The 14238-nt window shown below is 40.3% G+C and overlaps 1 protein-coding gene across 7 annotated transcripts in view; it reads right to left on the bottom strand.

Annotated features, from left to right (window-relative positions):
• Positions 1 to 14238, bottom strand: part of ARHGAP6 (Rho GTPase activating protein 6) — a 485829-nt gene that overhangs the window by 94172 nt on the left and 377419 nt on the right. Inside the window, exon 1 of one of the 7 annotated variants that reach the window (XM_061178428.1) lies at positions 2651 to 2709. The exons of the other annotated variants lie outside the window; for them this stretch is intronic. The gene's annotated coding sequence lies outside the window, so the exon portion shown is untranslated. Of the gene's footprint in view, positions 1 to 2650; positions 2710 to 14238 lie in introns of those variants that run through there. 7 annotated transcript variants of the gene reach the window in all.

A 14238-nucleotide genomic window follows, 5' to 3' on the forward strand; every position in this document is an offset into this window, starting at 1 on the left:
TGTAATTCCAAAATAAACACATCTCCAATGACAAGGAACTCCCTTCCTCATGATAACATTTGCTAATTCTTCTCTTGATTCTTCAAGCACTCCTTCTCAACAGATCTTTAGGAAGATTTAATACTTCTATATTGTATATAATTTTTGTTTTATTTATCTATTCTGGTCCTTTTTTTAAAAGCAGAAATTTTAGAAAAGTCTGAACGTTTGGTTGGTATAGCAGTCCATTTTAACCTTTTGCCTTCGTATATTCGCTATCGATTGCTACATAAGGGGTACCAAAATATGTTAGAGTAACATGATGGAAAAATGCACCTCACTCATTCAACAAATATTTAATCGGCACCTTCTATAGGCCAGGCGCTATCCTACGTACCGTGGATTCATTGGTGAACAAAACAAAGAGCCCTACCCTCATGGAGCGGCTAGGTCAGTAGAGGAAACTGATAAGAAACAAACATAATAAATGAGTAAATTACACAGCAAGTTACAAGGTGATAAGGCCTAGAGAAAAAGAGAAGGTAGAGGAGTGTGAGGGGAATCAGGAGTGCTGGGAGGGTTTCCAGGGCAACCTTACCGCGAATGTGATATTTGAACAAACTCTTATGGAGGTGAGGTAAGGAGACAGGCAGATTTCAGGAGATGGGCATCCCAGGCAGGGGTGAGTTGACACGGGGGCAGCTTGGGGCAGTGGCTAAAAGCAAAGGTTGGCAAGCTAGGCTGCCTGGGCTTGAATCCCAGTTCTGCCACTTTCCAGCCATGTGGCTTTTAGCAAGCTTATTTTCTCTCCCCATGCTTTGTTTTCCTAATCTATGAAATGGGGATGATGACAAGCCAGGGCTTGGTAAACTACTGCCTGTGAACCAAATCCCATCTACTGATTGTTTTTGTAAATAAAGTTTTATTGGCATATTGCCACAAACATTTCTTTAGGTATTGTCTATGACTGCTTTCATGCTACAGTGGAGGAGTTGAGTGGTTGTAACAGAGACTGTCTGGCCTGTAAAGGTGAAAATATTTACTATCTGGCTCTTTATAGAAAAAGTTTGCTGACCCCTGTACTAGACTAAAAGTAAAGGCACATCTATGATTAGGATTTGTCTTTGGGATCAACATTTTCCTCCTCTCCTAAGATTTTGCTTCTCTGGGCAACATCCCAAAGAACCTGTAAAGAGATCACATGACACAGTAAGACTTGGGGATATTGTAAAGTATGTAAAAGCTAGGGTGAAATAAAAGTGGTTATCTGCAAATGGCCTATTTATCTGGATTATTGATAAACCAAAGTAGAAATGAACATTGTCAAACCCAGTGCTGTGCTACCACCACTCAAAAACCAAAAAACAACACCAAAAAAACCCAAACATCACTCGTCACACACATCTTGTTTCCAGTGGAAAGAACCTTTCCAACGGTTGGCATAGAGGGGAAAACAGCCACATATTCGAAGTTCCCAAAGGCAAAAACGTCAGAACAAAAGGCAAATTTCATTTCTGTGTATCCCTAGTCGAATTGTGGACTTGTCTACCAGCCACCAATTTAATTTTGAGTTTTAAGCTTCACTTGACTCTTGGATGGGGAAGAGGTAAAAGAGCCTGCACAGATCTCAAGAGTGTGGAAAATGGAAACAGCTACAAGAATTAGAAACTTCTCAATGACAGCTCTAGCAGCTGATAGTTTTGCTTGTCTTTCTATAATTAAACTTAGTTCACTGAAATTAGAACGACAGACCTCCAGAGACGGACTGGACCTTAGAGATATTGCTAACTACTCTGCTAGCTACTGTTCTAGGTCCTTTATTTATATTAACTCATGTAATTCTTGCAACAACTCTAAGGACTATGTTACCATTATTACCCCCATATTTCAGATGAGGAACTCTTAAGTGACTTGTCAAGATCACACACCTAGTAAATGGCAGAATTAGAATTTGAAGCGTGGCTGCAGGTTCCAGAATCTAGACGGTAACTATCATAGGTATTTCACCACTTCTCCTGATAAGTCAATCCAGCCCCTACCTTTACAAAGGAGCAAAGCAAAATCCAAAGAAGTTAGGTGACTCTGCAGTAGCAGAGTGGGATCTGGGTGGTAAGGGTCACATTCTGCCTTTTTCCACCACCGAGTCTCCTCATTCTGAGACATAACCTTATAATAGGGTAAACCAGATGATTTAAAAATCCAGAAGCTTAAGGTTTTCCTCTTTTTTAAAGCAGAGCACATTCGGTTTATGATTAGCCTTATCTAACATCTGAGCTGTTCTCCAAAGCCCATATTTATCAGAGCCACGGCAACTAAAATGTTGCCCAAAGTTCAAGAAGTCTAGAGGGGAAGATAAGCCACTTTACCCTTTCAGACCTGAAAAACAGCCTGCGCTGAACCTTTGGAGAAATCAGCCCAGTTCCATTTCATCACGGCATGCTGCTTCCTGGTCCAGGTTGCTCATTTCAAGCTGCTCCAACATTATCATTCAGTCTAAAAATAACGTTCTCATAAATCTCTATTGGCACAGACAGTACTTAGCTGTCACACATCTCAGACACTGATCAATCCACTTTTCTTCCCACATCACAAGACAAATGTGGAACAATCACAACATTTTATCACAGTAATCTGGAAAAGAAATAGAAGTATAGATATTTATATTGCTTACCCATGAATTATATTCAGCTGTGTCTTTGCTGGCCTCTCTAATTTCACTGAACTAAGCTTGTAGTAGGAACTTGAGTCTGCTTGAAAAAAATTATTTTTTTTGGTGAAAAATGCATCCTGAAATGGCAGATTGCAACGAGTGTCTGAGAAATGGCCCAGCTGGCATAGCTGTGACTCCCACGATACCTTTTGTTGCCAGAGACCTCCGCTACCATGAGTCTTGGGGCCAAAAAAATGCAATCTTTTCATCGGACCATTGAGATGTTCCTGTCCCTTCAGAACAGAGGCAGGCTGTGCGGCTGAGTGAGTGAGTGTGTGAGTGTGTGAGTGTGTGTGTGTGTGTGTGAGAAAGGCAGTGCTAAGGGGGAGGGACAGAAAGAAGGCAGAGAAATTGAAACTGGATTTCCTGCTTTTTATTTTCATAGGACTATATTGAAGAGATATTCTGGAGTTAGAAAAGGATTCCTCTTAAAAAAAAAAAATCCCCTTTTCCGCAGGGATCTACAAATGGTAATTGGATTGTAACTGTGCAAACTGTCCTTATTAGGAATCAACCAAAGAATGACGGAAGCCTCGGGTAAAACCCCTGACAGCATGATAAGGCACATAGGGTGCTTTCTTTGTTTAGGATAAATTCTCAATTCTTAAATTACATTTTAAAAACACTGCCTTCTTCCTTTTTCTAACACTAGAAAAAACCATTAAAAAACAAAACGGTTTCATTCTCCTTTATTCTCAAGTACAACACATGCTCTGAATTTTACGCTCTTTGTGGAACAATAGTCCTTGAGAAATTGTTCATTTCCTGAACAGAGGGTGTGGAGGTCAGAGTGGGTGTAACCACGTGGCCATGTTTAAGAGGGTGCAGGTTGCGGGTGGAGGTGGCGGGGAGATAGCCATGAAGAGCAGAGAGAAAAGGAAAGATTTAAAACATATCCTGACCACTAATTACCTTGATCTCCATGTATTCCACATGGCGCTGAACCAAAACTAACTCAAAAAGACATCTTTGTTTTCCAGTCAATATGAAGTTATAGCCCTCTTGTGGTCTCAAGTGAATTCCAACAAAAGAATCACTGTGATTATAATTGACAAACTGAGAAATGATTTCATGGAAGACCTTACTGACTCAAAATTTAGGGACTCGGTACATTTTTTTACTAGGATTCTGTGAGGTTAATCATCTCTTGATGTAAGCCACACATAGCTTCTGCTGCTGCTGGTATTTAGTAAGAGGAAAGAATTTAAAAACAATAAAATACGTCAGATGGTTTTCTTTACTAGAACAATTACACTTAAAGAGAAATTCAGAGTAAAAATTTACCTGTTACGGCATATACCTTCGCCTCCACTACCCTCAAAACTCAGATGCTGAAAAGAGTCATCAGGGCTTCCCTGGTGGCGCAGTGGTTGGGAGTCCGCCTGCCAATGCAGGGGACACAGGTTCGATCCCTGGTCCGGGAAGATCCCACATGAATCAGAGCAACGAAGCCCGTGCACCACAACTACTGAGCCCACGCGCCTAGAGCCCGTGCTCTGCAACAAGAGAAGCCACAGCAATGAGAAGCCTGTGCACCACAACGAAAAGTAGACCCCTCTCGCCGCAACTAGAGAAAGGTCCGCAGGCAGCAACGAAGACACAGTGCTGCCATAAATAAATAAATAAATAAATAAAAATTTTAAAAAGAGAGTCATCATTCCAGCAGATAATCAATATAGTTCATGTAATCTGGATACTCATTTATGGAATTTAGACCCTCAATTAAAGTTATTTAATATAATATTTCACATGAGATCGATAAAAACCTGGAGACAACACCTCTCAGAGCCACATGTGGTAGTCCCAGGCATGGACCACACCTCTCAATATTCATGCCCTAGTGTCCCCTGCTCTTCAATCCTGACTGGCTCTGTGATCTGCTTTAGCCAATCAAATCTGGCAGAAACGATGGTGAGATAATTCTGGACCTAAGACTTAAGAAGGCCTGACAATTTCTGCTTTTCCATTCTTGGGACCCTTGAACCACCACGTCATAACTGTGGCTACTGTACTGGAGAGACCATGTGGAGAGGCCACATGGAGAGTGAGAAGAGCTTAGCTGTCCCAATGTCTCAGCTAAATCCAGCTCCCAGACAACCTCCCAGCTGAGTGAAGCCTTATAAGCGACCACTGTCCAGGCCAGCAGAAGTGTCCAGCTGAGCCCAGGTCAGATTGCAGAAACGTTGGCAAATAAAACGGTGGTTGTTTTAAGCCACCAAGGTTGGGGTGGTTTGTTATGAGGCAGTGAATAACCAAATCAGCATCTTCTTGTGTTGAAGATAGTGGAGCCACAGGATAAAACAGCCTGGGTCCTTGAATCCTTGTTTGGAACACAGCTGCCCCTCCAATCGTAGACACTATGAAAATATGAGTGAGTAACAAACTGTATGGTGAGATTTGGGGATGTATGTGATATGGCAGTCAACCTCACCTTCCTTAACTTCTTTTGTACACACAGATCACAGGTCTAAACAGTCTGAATCTGGAGTCCTACCCCTGGAACCTCTCGTGTACTTCTCCCCACTGAACGACACGGCAGGTCATTCCTTCACTTTCTACGTTTTCACGTGGAAAGAGAGTAGCTGCTCAACCAGATGATAAAATAAAAACTATTCTTTATAAGTCATTTTGCAGAACATGTAGAAAGTCTTTTATGAACAAGAGGATAAATGTATGTTTAATGACATCCTCCAGGTTTTAAATAATATATAGTCAATATTTAGAAATACGTGATGCTTTTCTCTTTCAGAATTATGACTTAATCTAATAAAATGGCATAGTGAAATTTCATCTAGATCACATTTATTACTGATAAACCTTTTGTTGGTCCAATTATCCTCTTTTGACCAGTACCATAGAATTGGCACTTGAGGTGTTGCTATTTTTTCTGATTGTACATAAAAAAAGTGAAAAAATTGTTAAGGACATTTCAATCCTTCTGATACCATACAGACTGCAGTGAAAATCTGATCTTTTAGTTTAATTATCAGACTCTACTTTTGTATTGTTCAGAACTTTCAGAGGTGAGGTGACAAGTAAAAGCACAGAAGGACGATTCTGTACTCTCTTCCCGGCTGTCATTTGCTTCCCTAACCATAGCTATCTGTCCTCTCCCCGCCCCCAGCACTTTAGTCTAAGTTCTAGTATCCTCCTGCTACTACTGTAACCCACTTGCAGAGAGAGTAACTTTTAGATCCTTTAGATCTAAATATCTACCATCAAAGCCAAGTATTAGGTAACTGGAAACTATTTCCAAATGCAATAGGTTTAACCCTTAGGCTGTATCACAGCATGCCAGTGACATTTTCTTCAATGAGTCCTTTGGAAGACACGTGTGCAAAGTAAGTAGGACACAGAGCACCCAACAAGAATTGGAAGGCCTCTCTGTAACTGGGAGAAATCTGGTAAATGCATGGAGGGCAGCTGAGTCCCCAAAGCCTTTACGGAACGGAGGCACAGAGATGTGCACAAATAGAGGCAGGGAAGCAGGAGGAAACAAACAGAAAGCTGATGGGCAATCACCTCCGGGAGTAAGGGTCGGGGCACTGGTGTTTGTTTGAAAGAAAGAGAAATAGTCATTTTAGGAAACCTCCCAAGTGTCATATCCTTTACAAGTAGGAATATGCATGCTAAGTTTTTGGGTAGAGGTTGTGACACAATGAAAGGGGTGTTTTAGGAAAGATGAATGATGCAGAGTGGTGCAGAACAGATGGGAAGGGGAGAGCAAGAGGAAGTAAACATTGAGGTCTACAGGGATGCTTTCCGTATGAGAGTCCCTCAGTTTGTCCAATAAATCTGGATCCCCAGAGAGTCAGATCCAGTATTATACTTGGAGAAATACCTTCAGGGGTACAGTGAGATGTTCGTATCTCACTTTATGTGTTGGGGAGGGTAGACCTAGAAAAGATCATTTTCTTCTGATTCTCGTAGGGATATATGGGTGTGATGTCACTGGTTTCAATATGATGCAGAGGATGGCACTTCTTGGGTAGACTGCTCCTTCTACCCACATTGCCAGGAAAGCTGCTATAAGGATGGATGCTGCAGGTTTCGCCCAAGAAGGACACTCAGATGAGAGGACACTCATTATGGGTAAGATGTCAGGTAAACTCTCTGAAGAGCAGGTAATTTATTCAGATATGAGCAGATTCACTGCTCATTAAATAAGAAATGGATTTTGGAACAAGATTATCTAAAAGATACAGGGATGCTGAAGAAATGTTACCCCAAACTAGAGAACTCAACCCCAAATTAGATATTTACAAATAAGCAGGAAGTAAAGCAAACCTTAAGGAAAGATGAATATCATATTTAGAAGATGGAAAAATCTGTACTGAAAACTCTTAGGCAAAACAAAATAGGCAACAATAACAAAAAACACCAAAGTGAATTCCTTTCCACTTTCTCATTTCAATGCTACATTTGACAACGTTTTGTTTCATCAATTGCACTTAACAGTTTGCAAAAGTCTCCTCTCATTGAGGTTCCTCTCTAATAGGAAAGGAAAACAACTTCCTAAAACTTACATTAGACTTAATCCACTTATTACCTTAACTAATTAATTTTGAGTATCACCAAATGCATAAACATCAGTCACCTCTAATCTATTGCCCAAGATGTGAGATGTTGACGATAAAACTTTCAGCTTCAGTTTAAGATAATTTATCCTATTAAACTCCTTCAACAGGTAGTTCAAAATCGGCATGAATTGTTGTAATACTTCAACCTAAGTGGGAAAGGGCAACTTACACATTTTCAATCAAAGGTTGGTAGTTAACTCACCTAAATCTTTACTCGTATAGCAAATGAGCAAGCAAGCTGTTTTAAATAAAAGTATATGCCTCTACATTACTTGACTGCAGGAAAAAAAGCCTAGTTTTAATAATATCCTTGGAATAGTTGCTTCAAAAGCAAAATCAGTTCAGATGCAGGTGGTGATAAATTTTAGAACAAACTCTACAAGGACCAGCCGTTCTCTATCCTGGTTGTGCATTAGAATTACTCAGTGCATACCTCAGTTAAAAAAAGAAAAGAATTACTTGGTGTGGTTTTCAAAAATACTCATGCCCGTGACCCCCTCCAGACCAACGAGGTCCAATAGATCTTTCTGCGATTATGGAAATTTTTGTACAGTCTGATATGCTGGCCACCAGCCACCCATGCTAATGAGCACTTGAGATGGGGCTAGCGAAACAGAGTCATTGAATTTTTCATTTTATTTAATCTTCATTGATTTAAATGTAAGTAGCCACTGTGGCTACTGGCTATTGTACTGGACAGTGCAGATATAGACCAAACCAGTAAGACTCTTCAGGGTTGGGGCTTAGGCATTGGCAGGTTTACAAAGCTCTCCAGGGGATTCTAATATGCAGTCCAGGATGAGAACCACTGTAATGACCTGGGATTAAGGAAATCATCAGGGGTGGCAAATTCCTTGCACTTTTTCCATAAGGCGTTACTTTTCTCCAAATTCCACTAAGCATGTGCCATGCACCTTTGCCTCTCTTGCTCCTGTCTCTGTTCCTCCCTTCTCACATCCCACCATACTCCCACGTGAAAGGTGCACTGTCTATCTATTCCTCTATTTACTGACCCTGCCAGATTTCTCTGACACCAAGCGTAGATTCTGATCCTTTCCCCTTCTCTTTCAGGGGCAGCAGAAATAAAATCTAATAATTCTACCTATTAAGAATTAAATCCCCTAATTTGTGCGCCCATAACTTAAAATTGTTTTTCACTTGCACAGGCTTTATCCAGATGCCACTTTCTATGATTTCTGCCATGGATGTGATGGGGGATACTTCTAACTGTAGCGCAGTTAAGCGACCACAGTCTTTGGGACGGTGTGATAAGCGGGTCTCATCTGCTCATTTGCGGCTGTTTCCTTCAAATGGGATGCGGTGTTACAGCACAGTGGTTGCAGGGCAGTTTCTGTGGTCCTACCGCCTGGCTTTGAATTCCAGCTAAGCCCACAACTAGCCATGTGCGTATCTAACCATTCTAAGCCTCAGTTACCTGCTCTGTAAAGTGGAGATAAAAAGAGTCCTGTGGGAGATGCAGAGAACAAACTAGCAGTTACCAGTGGGGAGGGGGAATGGGGGAGGGGCAATACAGGGGTAGGGGAGTAAGAGGTACAAACTATTAGGTATAAAATAAGCTACAAGGCTATATTATACAACACGAGGAATATAGCCAATATTTTATAATTAACTATAAATGGAGTATAACCTTTAAAATTGTGAACCACTATATTGTACACCTGTAACATATAATATTGTACAGCAACTATACTTTAATTAAAAAAAATAGCCCTGTGGGGAGGATGGAACGATGCACGTAATATGCATGATGAATGAGACATGTGCTACACACACACTCTCCTAGACCCAGATTTTGACACACACACCCCCGCCCCCGCAAAACACACACACAATTTTGTGGTGAGTAAAGCACATAGCAGGATAAACTTTTGGGAGGAAGTCATGGAATTCATAAAAACGTGTTCCAAGCAATGATTAATTAATGTGGCAATATGAAGACAATTTGGAAAATGGCTACAAGGAAAAGTAATATGATACTGTGATTTTTAAAAAATATTGACTCTATTTATTCTAATGAGTCTTCATTTTGATTGATTTCCATACCACCAGTTAATATTAATGGGACAAGGAAGTGTGTGCTAATAAACGTAGATAAACACTTTATTCATAAAAATGGTAAGACTCAGAATTCCAGGGGATTTAGATAGGTGAGGAATAACTAACATTTCTTGTGGATGTAAATATGTACCCATCATTTTTCCTAGCCCTAATTACGTACTCCCTGCTTTAATCATTAAACAATTTTATGAGGCAAGGTATCTTAATATGTACCCATTTCGCAGATAAAGAAAGAAATTAAGCACTAGGAGATAACTTGTCCAAGGAAACAGATTGTAAGTGACAGAGCTGGGATTCAAACTCATGGGCCTTAACCCCAGAGTGTGGGGTCTTAACCTTACCTCCCTATGAGTACCAAACCTTTCTCTCAAGGTATGGCGGGGTATGACTCAAAGAGTACATCAGAACGACTGTGTAAGGTGACTCTAGGCTCATCTCAAATCCTCTCTCATTTAGTTTTCTTACAAAATAAAATTCTGAAGTTTCTAAATTATCCATTATCAATAAGAAATTACTTCTAACATCGATTGAGGCATGACTTGACCTTGAGGTGGCAACTGTTGATCTAGAGCACAGGTGGACAGACTACAGCCCTGGCCATATCCAGCCCCTGCTTGTTTTTGTAAACTAGAGCCCAGCCAAGGCCCATTCATTTCCACCTTGTCTAGGGCTGTGTCCTGATACAATGGCAGAGTTGAGTGGTTGCACTAGAGACGTATGACTCCCAACGCCTATAATATTTATGACCTGGCTCTTCACAGAAAAAGTCTGTTGATCCTGTTCTGGACCCACCGAAAAGAAATCACCAGACATGTGGCACAGGAAATGACAGAGTTCCAAAGGAACCACATCTTTTTACAACTACCATTGCAACATGTACATATGTATGAGCAGATGAGTCTATAGAGATTGCTCAATAGCATATTTTTCCTTTATGTTGTTTTTGAGGCGCCAAGTGACCTAGACACACTTGAGATATGTAGGGAATAACCTGTGATGTCTCACTATGGAGGGAAGAGGAGGATTGGGAATGTTTAAATGCCAGATATTTTCCCAGAAATCTCTAGCTTCATAGGACACCTCCCTCCTCTGTAACCATCACACTCACCACCCTACCCGTCACATTTCAGCTAGTTTCTTGACTTATTTAATAACATTGGAAATCTATTTGATTCTTTACATTTGCGCCATTTCACTCTCACTAGATTGTACATAGACACAGCACTTAGAAGAAATAGCACTTACATTTTGTGCTTTTGCATATTTGTTGGTCGAAAGAAAGCTTTTGGGAAAGTACACCTCTGAGTTTATACTGAAAACCATTTGTGTCCATTAGCGTGGAAACAACAAGACCAGCTGGTAATATTTATATTTAGGACATTTGTTCCAAAGTAGTTAAAATCACTTCCAGTAAAAATGAAAAAAATCTTGCTTCCTGGCTTTTACTATTAAGTGTCAAAACATGTAAAAGGGGCAACTGAACAGAGAGAAGCTAATTTGCAGGATGACACAAAATGCCAGGTATGACATAAACAAACCATCTGCACTTACTGGCACAGAGCTGATGTTTTAGTTGCCATTTTTCAGACTTTTTTTTCCCCCAGAAATATTTTCTCTTCAATATACTACGCTTAAAATGATAAATTAAAAAGTGTTTCACAGACCTGGCTAAATAGTTTTGCTTTGATATAAGGAAAATAATGCTTCCTTTGAGCAATGAAACACACAGAAAATGAAGTTTAAAAAAGTAAATTATAGTAAATTACTCAGGCTTGGAGAGTTATAACTAATGGGTGCATTTTTAATAGACTTGATTTCTTAGAGCAGTTTCAGTTTCCTAGCAAACTTGAGTAGAAGGTTCAGAGCTCTCCCATATACCTCCTGCCCCTACTCATGTATAGCCTCTCCCATTACCAACATCCCCACTAGAGTGGCACATTTGTTACAATGGATAAACCTACACTGACATATTATAATCATCCTAAGTCCATCGTTTACATTAGGATTCACACTTGGTGTTGTATGTTCTACTGGTCTGAACAAATGTGTAATTACATGTATTCACAATTATAGTGTCGTACAGAGTAGTTTCACTGCCCTAAAAATCCTCTGTGCTCTACCTATTCATCTCTCTCTTCCCCCAACCCCTGGCAACCACTGATCTTTTCATTGTCTCCATAGTTTTGCCTTTTCCAGAATGTCATCTAGTTGGAATCATGCAGTACATAGTCTTTCCAGATTGGCTTCTTTTATTATGCATTGAAGTTTCCTTCATGTGTTTTCACAGCTTGATAGTGCATTTCTTTTAGTGCTAATAGTCTGTTATCTGGATGCACCACTGTTTATTTATCCATTCAACGACTGAAGGACATCTTGGTTGCTTCCAAGCTTTGGCAATTATGAATAAACATCCATGTGCAGGTTCTTGTGTGGCTATAAGTTTTCAACTCCTTTTGGGTAAATACCAAGGAGGGTGATTGCTGGATTGTATAGTAAGAGTATATTTAGTTTTGTAGAAACTGCCAAGCTGTCCTCGCCAACAATGTATGAGAGTTCTTGTTGCTCCACATCCTCATCAGCACTTGGTGTTGTCAGTATTCTGGATTTGGGCCACTACAGTAGGTGTGTGGTGGCATCTCTTTGTTGTTTTAACTTCTATTTCCCTGGTCACATATTATGTGGAGCATCTTTTCACGTGCTTATTTGCCATCTGTATATCTTCTTTGGTAGAGTGTCTGTTATGGTCTTTGGCTATTTTTTAATAGGGTTGTTTGTTTTCTTATTGTTGAGTCTTAAGAGATCTTTGTATATTTTAGACATCAATCTTTTATCAGATGTGTCTTTTGCAAATATTTTCTCCCAGTCTGTGATTTGTTTTCTCATTCTCTTGAAATTGTCTTTCACTGAGCAGAGTTTTTAATTTTAATGAAGTCCAGCTTATCAGTTATTTATTTCATGGATCATGCCTCTGGTGTTATATCACCATACCCAAGGTCATATGGGTTTTCTCCTGTGTTAACCTTCTAGGAGTTTTATAGTTTTGCATTTTACATTTAGGTCTGTGATCCACCTTGAGTTAATTTTTGTGAAGAGTGTAAGGTCTATGTCTAGAGTCAAATTTTTGTTTGTGGATGTCCACTTGTTCCAGCACCATTTGTTGAAGAGACTCTCTTTGCTCCGTCGTATGGCCTTTGCTCTCATGGCAAAGATCAGTTGACTGTATTTATGTGGGTCTATTTCTGGGCTCTCTATTCTGTTCCATTGATCTATTTGCCTGTTCTCTTGCCAATACCACACTGTCTTGACGACTGTCATTTTATACTAGGTCATGAAGTCAGGTAGTGTTAGTCCTCCAACTTTGTTCTTCTCTTTCAATATTGTGTTGGCTACTCTGGGTCTTTTGCCTTCTCACAGAAACTTTAGAATTAGTTTGACAATATCCACAAAATAACTTGCTGGGATTTTGATTGGGATTCCCCTGAATCTGTAGATCAAGTTGAGAAGAACTGACATCTTCACAATAGTGAGTCTTCCTATCCATGAACATGTGCTATCACCCCATTTATTTAGTTCTTCCTTGTTTTTATTCATCAAAGGTTTGTAGTTTCCCTCACATAGATGGTGTACAAATTTGGTTACATTTATACCTAAGTATTTCATTTTGGGGGGTGCTAATATAAATGGTATTGTGGTATTAATTTCAAATTCTACTTGTTTATTGTTGGTATATAGAAAAGCGATTTTGTATATTAACCTTGTGTCCTACAACCTTGCTATAATTGCTTATTAGTTCCAGGTTTTTTGTCGATTATTTTATTTATTTATTTATTTATTTTTAATTTTATTTATTCATTTTTGGCTGCATTGGGTCTTGCATGGGCTTTCTCTAGTTGCGGTGAGCGGGGGCTACTCTTTGTTGTGGTGCGCAGGCTTCTCATTGCAGTGGCTTCTGTTGTTGTGGAGCATGGGCTCTAGGCGCACGGGCTTCAGTAGTTGTGGCATGTGGGCTCAGTAGTTGTGGCTCAAGGGCTCTAGAGCGCAGGCTCAGTAGTTATGGCGCACAGGCTTAGTTGCTCCGCAGCACGTGGGATCTTCCCGGACCAGGGCTCGAACCCGTGTCCCCTGCATTGGCAGGCAGATTCTTAACCACTGTGCCACCAAGGAAGCCCTTTTCGATTATTTTAGATCTTCTGCATAGATGATCACAACATCTGTGAACCTGGTAGAGATCCAAGAGGTAAAACTTGCAAAAGTGTGGAGGCCTCCTGATGACTGGGTTTCCCTGGGGTTTTTAACTCTGAGAGTGGTCCACACTGAGTCTCTAGCAATTCTTCAATTACAGTTCAGGTTTCCCTACCCCAGCACTGGTTCCCTTGGAGACTGCTGCTCCAATAAGTTGTGATTCTCTGTATTCATCTGTTGGTCTCTCCAATTTTTGGAGGCATCAGTGTGCGCTGTGACCTCCCTTCTCTAATGGATCTAAGCAGAGTTGTTAATTTTTCAGTTTGTTCAGACTTGTACTTGTTAGGTGGAGTGGTGTCTTCCAAGCTTCTTACATGCCAGACCAGATACCCAAAGTTCTGATGCAAATGTTTTTTTTTTTATTGCAGTATAATTGCTTTACAATGGTGTGTTAGTTTCTGCTTTATAACAAAGTGAATCAGTTATACATATACATATGTTCCCATATCTCTTCCCTCTTTCATCTCCCTCCCTCCCACCCTCCCTATCCCACCCCTCTAGGTGGTCACAAAGCACAGAGCTGATCTCCCTGTGCTATGCAGTTGCTTCCCACTAGCTATCTATTTTACGTTTGGTAGTGTATATATGTCCATGCCACTCTCTCACTTTGTCACATCTTACCCTTCCCCCTCCCCATAGCCTCAAGTC

Source organism: Eubalaena glacialis, chromosome X (genome assembly GCF_028564815.1).
Source record: "Eubalaena glacialis isolate mEubGla1 chromosome X, mEubGla1.1.hap2.+ XY, whole genome shotgun sequence".
NCBI lineage: Eukaryota > Metazoa > Chordata > Mammalia > Artiodactyla > Balaenidae > Eubalaena > Eubalaena glacialis.